The 7519-nt window shown below is 43.7% G+C and overlaps 1 protein-coding gene across 1 annotated transcript in view; it reads right to left on the bottom strand.

The window, feature by feature from the left end:
* Positions 1–6496, bottom strand: part of CYYR1 (cysteine and tyrosine rich 1) — a 53433-nt gene extending 46937 nt beyond the window's left edge. Inside the window, exons 1-2 of the mRNA XM_085297963.1 lie at positions 6478–6496; positions 6245–6347 (exon numbers count right to left, since the gene is read on the bottom strand). The gene's annotated coding sequence lies outside the window, so the exon portion shown is untranslated. The remainder of the gene's footprint in view (positions 1–6244; positions 6348–6477) is intronic.
* Between the last annotated feature and the right edge of the window lie 1023 nt (positions 6497–7519).

The following is a 7519-nucleotide window of genomic DNA, read 5'->3' as shown; positions in this document are numbered from 1 at the left end:
AAAAAAAAAAAAAAAAAAAAAAAAAAAAAAAAAAACTCGTTAGCCCTTTCTTTTACGAACAACAGGCCTCACATGCTTAAAAAGACTTCCAGTTCCCATACAAAAACTATAGTTCTCCTAGCTACTTTCTGAATACTAAAAGCCATGATTCCTAAATGTGAAAAAAAGTCCCACCAGTCCCAAACACTTCTAAATAGTCAGGTTGCCATCCCAAATATCCCAGCTTCGGCTTTTAAGTCCAAACAGGAGGTGGGAACTCGAAGAGGGAGCTATCTTTTTGCAGGCACCATGACCACTGGCAAGCAACACAGGGCTTCTCCCTGCCCCCCATCAGAGCTGGCTGTTCTGCTTAGCAGCCAACGCGCAGCTTGTCACAACACGGGGTCGGAAATAAAAACACGAAGGGCTACAGAAGGAACGCCCTGTGTTTTCAGGCAGGMGCTGACAAAGGTTTCCTCTGCCGCCGCCACCGAGAGCAGACAGCGCTCTGGCCGTAAATCTGATCGCAGGCTCCCGGGCGCAGGACCTGCCACGGGACAACAGGCACAGAACAAAAGAACCACCTCTAAGCGCGATCGCTTTGCAAAGGTCACATTTCGCGTATCGGCTCTCTCGCCAGCAGCTCTTGTAACGAAAACGTGGCCCTAGATCCTTCTCGAGGTCGACGGCAGACTGCCGTCTATCAGTCCTCTGCAGGGAGCGAGTCGGCCGCCTCTGCCGCAGAGCTTTTCCCAGGCTGAAGCACGACTAGCACGCTTCCGCAGGTACTCCGCACGCCGCAGGGCTGCCGACTGCAAAAGCCGACGTCTATCYGCCTCTTACTCGGAGTGAAAGGGAAACAGTTTCAGTCCAAACATCGGAGTTTCCTCCTTCTCGACGGCAGGCTGATAGCCAGCCCCCAACGCGCAGCACAAGCTCTGCCCCCCCCCCCGTCCCCTCGCAGCTCAGCGCGTGCTCCGCGGGCTTATTCAAGGAGACGCGCCCGAGCAAAAGCCACACACCGGTCAGGACGAATGGAAAAAAATATTCATTGAATCAGGCCTCCGCCTCACCTCCTCCTACCTTCTCGGAAGTCCCAGACCCGCAGGCACAAAATGGTAAGTTCTGCACATTGTCCACAAGTGCTCAAGTCGTGCGAAATTTTGAACACTGCACCGAAGAAAAGGAACCCAGCTTTATTTTAAGCAGAGTACCAGACAGTTGAAGTGCAGACACAGAACCGTCCCCAATCCATATGTTGCTTCGCATATTTACTGTGGGATGCCTGAAAATGTCTAATTTTAATTATTTGGAATTTATAGTGAATGCTAAGCATCCTGATTTTTTTATTCACTATGATCTCCAGAGACTACATCTCCATATTCTTAACTTTTTAAATGTTAATTCTTTTTCTTTGGTGCATTCCTCCTCCATACCCACCCTCAATCCCATATTCGCATATCAAGCGAATCACCTTAAGGGGCATTCTTTATTTAATGAAAATGCCATTCTTCGAGGTCAGCTGCTTTCCTTAGAGCCCTCCTGGATATCAAGTACTTCACTTCAAATGCCACACTTGGCATAACTATGCATGCCTTTTTTTTCAGTTTGGAAGGCTGGGGCATACACACAATTTTTACACTAAGCATATTCTCTGCCTCTTTTCCTCCCATTCTCTCTGTCTGCCTTCCTTCCTTCCTGGCTACATTGTGCAACCCCTAGGCAAAAAAAAAAAAAAAAAAAAAAAAAAAGTAATAAAAAATAAGATGAAATAAAATAAAATAACTCACCCCCTCCAACATACAGTAAGTTCAAGTAAATAACACCTGATGTTTCAACAGTCACCAAATAGTCTGTTGCTTCCTCATTATCTCTGGCAACATTTGTTCCATTTACCGCCTTGCAAACCCCCATTCACTAACTGTAATGAGATCACAGTTCTCTAAGGTTTTTATTTACTTTTTCCTACATTTACTTTTGAAGCTTTTGGAATCATGTGTTGTTTTTTTTAAATAAAAGTTATCCCATATTAAGTCATTATGAAGACATTTACCAAGAAACTTCATACACTTTGCAACATGATGTATCATCACTGCATTTCAGCTTTCTTCTTCTGTGTAAGCCAATGTTCCAGTTTCTTCCCATTAAAGAGTTACTCAGGAAGACACAAACTGATTGCCCTATGTCTGAACACCTATCAATGAGCCTTCCTAAATACTGTGAGCCAAATCTGGGTCCCTTCATTGCTACTGAATATTCAACTGGTCCAGCAGTATTTGTGTAAAAGAAGAGTTTGTTTACTTTGCCCTCTCCTCCTCACTATTCACCTAGATCTGGGAGGATTTCACATCAACTCACAGCTGCAGGCAAGCAGGAAAAGGCCAAGYCGGCATCCAGAACTGCCCCTGACAGCACGCAAATACTGGTACCTCCTCCCAGAGAGCTCCCCGCAGCTYAAAAGCTGCACATGAGCCACCATAAGGCACAAGCAAATACAAAGAGCACTATCACAAGCATGCACACAAACTGCGGTCTGCAGAAGGAACCCCTTTCATAGGGACTCCCATCACTGAGGAGCTCTGGGACTCTAGGCTGGAGCTGAACACAGAGTAACCAGACCACCTTCAACTCCATCGAATGACAGAAGGCAAAACCATGCCAGCATGTTACTGAGATGCTTTTGCTGTGGGCAACATGAGAGCATCTGCTCCGAAAAGAGAAGACCGCACTTCTCTTGGACCCTATTGGTAGCAAGCTACTGAGGAGGACGTAGCACAGAGTAATTGATGAAAGGTCAGTCACAAATGACTTAGTAGTTTAGAAAGTAGCTTCTGAGAGCTGGAATCATGCTGGACAGCTGCAAAGGGTGCTGTCAAGCCTTCTTTTGATGGGAAGTGAAAAATAGGACAGAAGAAATCGTTTGAACACCCCAGTGCCTCTGTACCTTTTCATTCATTTCACAGAAATAGCTCTATTACATTGCACAGATCCAAATATAAATCTGTAATTTGTCCAAGGAAAAGCATTTTTAGAAGAACATCTATTGATGCAAATAAACAACAGGAAATGCATATGCATCAGAGGAAATAATGACAGGCTGGAACTATTGAGAACTAGTGGGAAGGGAAATATAACTGGAACCTGAGTGTCGTAACAACTTGCTCTGAAAGGGTATCATGAAAAAAGGGAGGAGGAGGAGGAGGAGAAGGAGGAGGAGGAAGGATGTGTTACTTTACACTAGAGGTGCTCATGTGATTATAGATGACTCAAACACAGACCTTGAATGCTTACAGATTATATCTTTAACCAGTCCAACCAAAGATAGAGTTATAGGAGCACCTCTTACAGGCCTCTAAATCCTAATATTAGAGTGAGCTGATCACTCGCATCTGTTCTTCATGTGCAAAAAGAAAAGCAAGCTAAACACATGGCCTGGAGGATGTTTGCTGAATACCTCATGTGACTACAGAAAAAAATTCCTTAGTGTCCTGAACAGATGATGATGATTTAAAACAGAAAACTCAGTTGTTCACAGAAAGACATCAGCAATAGATATGTCACTAGTGGGGATTTCCAGACCCCAGGGATCACATCTTCTAATGCAATAGGTTTTTTATTTGGGGCAGGAAAATGAGAAGAAGCTTTGTCTCATAAAGTTTGCACATAAAGCAAAGACCAATATGGTGGAAGATAATAAAAAGAGAAAGTTATTGTTATGGAGCGCTACAAACGGCATAGTTAAAATCACAGTCCAACAGTGTGTTTTGTAATCTACCTATATGCAAGGTAGTACCCCTAACAAAATAATCAGCAAGCTTGAAGGGGCAGGCATGCTTTGGAAACGGTGACTTAAGAGACTTGCAAATGAACTTAGATTTTTACCCAGCTCTATTTTCTGTGATCATCATAGATCACTGCTTCAAAATAGATACTCAAACAAATATACAGAGAAAAATAATCCCAGTAAGACCCCTCCCAAAGGTCTGTGCTCAGCTCTGCTAGCCCCACTTTCAGAAGGAAGTGAAAATACTAGAGGGAGCTCAAAGGAAAGCTGAAGAGCTGACCCACGGGCAGGGCCAAGCAAAACAAAGCAAATCTTACATGTGAAGCTGACAGAGTTCACACACCGATAAGGCTGACAGCTGTCACGATGACTACGTAGGGCCACATTTCAAACTCACAGATAAACTAAGACCTGACGTTAGGAATTTCAGATTCATTATAGATGGAATTTCCTGGCAGTGTGAGGAAAATTAACTAAAGAACAACTTACCAGGGCAGATGGTCAACTCATTAATGCCTGAATGCCTGAACAAAATGAGATTACACATGTTTGTATCAGACACACCCAATACAGCTTCCAGAGGAAAAAATTCTATGGCTTGATCATGCAAAATGTCAGGTCACAGGAGAATAATGACTCCTGACTGGCCTTCGAATCTATGAATTGGAGTATTTAACCATAAAAAATGAGAAGAATCAAATATCATCTTCAAGATATGCTGTGACAAACAAGCACTTTTAGAGAGGCACTCCAGTGTTCAAAATCATCCAAATACACACAAATCTTTCCTGTGTTCCAGCATCACTCACATCCCAGCCCAAATTCAATAGCTGTTAAATAAACACACAAGAGACTAAGCAAGAACCTGGTGCTGAAGGTGTGATTTAAACATTTTGATGGTTACTGTAAAAAATCCCCTGGCTGATCCTTTCCAAAGCACAGCTCTGATAGGAGGCTAGACAAATGCTGATGATCATGTGGAAGTGGAAGAAGTAAAGCAACAAAGCAATCGCTTGCTTTGTTGCTTTGTAGGAAGCCTGCTTCTTATAGTGGGATATCCTATGTTATCGTGCCCAATGTTCCTAAGCATGTATGAGCTAGAATAAGGTATTCAAAAACCAAAACCTCTTTCCGTGCATCTAAATGAGAAAGCAATCTTAGAATGAGAAAAAAAAAATGAAAGCAGGCACTCCCTAGGTGAGAGCTAAACCACTTGTCATTCTCCAGCAGTAAGAGGCAATCTTAAATACATGCTCTTTTATTTCCAGAGGGATGAAGGATTCTGATGCTCTATCATCTTTTTATTTACTTTAGCCCTGGAAGTGTCCAACCTGCTTTAAAAGCTGTGGATCAATTCTGTATTAAAATACCATCACTATGCCTATTCCTTCAAAGTGCTATAAAATATGCTGAAGGGAAGACTAACATGTTCCCCAGATACCACGGCTAAAACAAAGCCTGCAACAGAGGAGCCTCTTCTAGGAAAAGCAACCGCCACCTTCCCACTCACTCCTCCCCAAGCACTCCAGATGACATACTTCATTTTCCTACTCTGCTTTTAGTCAAGAATACAAAACAAAACTACGTCAYTGACTACGTGCTAAAGGTTAAGGAAATTACTGATGGGGTTGGCAAAACAGATGCTAAGGTGCCCTGTCTTGAAGAATAACACTGCATGTTCTGTTTAGGTTTGTTCTCGCACAGGAATGTAATACTTATGGGTTGTCATTTAAATTAATCATGTGCTGGCAGGCACCCTGGGTTTCTCTGAAGAGAACACCGAAGCAGAGCTGAGTTAACAGCTCCACTGGAGCCTATGTATTTAACGAACAGTGTACTCCAATTTTTTCCTCTGTAGAGGAAATATTCACACCCACCCAGTTTCACCTGCTGTGTTTTCTTTTTTCTTTTTTTTTTTTTTTGCTAAAAAATGTACAACATGCTATTCATACCAGATTATCCTCACATAGAATACATTCAATAAACTGCACAAAAAGGCAAAAAATCATTTAACAAAAACAAAAAAGTAAATAGAAAGAAAACAAAGAACACTGAAGGGGGGGGGGGAGGATCTCTAATCCAGGTCATTTGATAGTGGTTTGACTGAAGCATTGTAGCAAGCCTTTCAACAAAGAAATACAAGATTTCTATTCATAGCACTCTTGATTCCAAGAGCTTGAAAAAAAGTTCTCGGACTGTGGAAATAAGCTCTAAAGATACTATATATCAGTGTACACAATTAAGGACAGGGCCTCAATTTTAGCACATATCTGGTATAAACACGCTTTAAAAAGATATGAAACATGAGACTGCAGGATCTGTTACCAGCAAAGAGAGAGAAAAAAAAAAAAGTAAACAAACCCAAAACCAAACCAAAGCCTGCCACTGCTTATTGTCAAAGCACGTTTTTCAGCAACCTGCTTTTRCATCAAGTTCACGAACACAGGGCACCAGTTTCCTCTAAAGAGCAAATATACTTACGAAAGGACATTCCCAATGTAGGCGTAATACGAACAGCAGTAGGGAGTAGTCCCATCGCAGCAGTAAGCTTTGCAGTCATTATCACATTGAGCCAGACCGTCTTCTGCTGAATAAAAATAACGTTCATGGGGTCAAACAGCAACAACAACGAAACACCGCGCAGCAAATGCAATCTAACAGCCTCATGCAATCGCAGGACTTCACTCGAGCCTCACCCTGTCACTTGGCCTCACYCTGTCACCCTCCGAAGCAACGTGCCACCTCTCTCCTGAAAGCCTGTACCGCGGGAGCGGCCCCGCAAGCGCCGCGTTTCCCGTGGCTCCGCTCCAGGGCCATCTCCGCTCCAGCTATGGGCACGGATGCCCTCTTTCCTCAGCTGCAGCCTGGATGAACCCAAATGGGTTCTCAGCCCTGCACACCACTACTCTCAGTAACATCAGTATCAAAAAAAAAAAAAAAAAAAAAAAAAAAAAAAAAAAGCCACTCTCTTCAGTCATGCAAGCACTTTGACAACCTAAAACCAAACAGCAAACTATACTTCTGTGCTACATACGGACTGTGGTCCAAAGGCAGCAGATCACACCCAGGGCTCCCCCTCTCCCTGTAGTTTTTACCTCCATTTCTTTTTAACCTCTGTTCCACTTACTGCCTTTCACCTGTGCTGATCCAGCTTTCCAAGTGCAAGTGCTCCAAGGTGGGACCCAGGCAACCCCACCTCCTGGCAGCCTGCTGCCGTGGTCATGCTCTCACCCATCTCTTGGCTACAAGTTCCCACCTTTGCCTTGCACTGAGGCTCCTTCGTTTGCGACCGCAGGGGGGACTGCTCAGGCTGCTGATCCCCCCCTAAAACTCCTCATTTGAATTTTGTTGGTTAGATTTTACCAGGTTGGCTCCCTGAGCCTGCTCATGTTTTGTCTCACGAGAAAAAGCATGATTGCAAGGGTGAGGGCAGGAACCCAGGGGGGAGAGACGGGTGCGAGGCAGCACACAGATCAGTTCACACTGCTGAGACCCCCCTTTTTAAGGAAAGGCACACACATGAAAAAATGGTATGATGCACCSATCTGGTTTAGAGAACAGTCACATGAACAACCAAAATGACACTAACGTCCAAAAGGAGCAAGGAGGACAGTAACTTCCTGAATCAGATCTGCTATGAAGAAATTGCAAGGTGGGACTGTGGCCTGCACAGGACTTATCATGCCAGCAATTTTAAACCTTTGCACTGTTATGCTTCTGGAGTGAGTGCTCATGTCTTCAAATACACCTCCAAGA

This window comes from Rhea americana, unplaced genomic scaffold (genome assembly GCF_003343005.1).
Source record: "Rhea americana isolate MKP2758 unplaced genomic scaffold, rheAme1 scaffold_133, whole genome shotgun sequence".
NCBI classification, from domain to species: domain Eukaryota; kingdom Metazoa; phylum Chordata; class Aves; order Rheiformes; family Rheidae; genus Rhea; species Rhea americana.
Note: the sequence above shows the minus strand (reverse complement) of the source record. Positions and strands in the feature narration are given on the sequence as shown.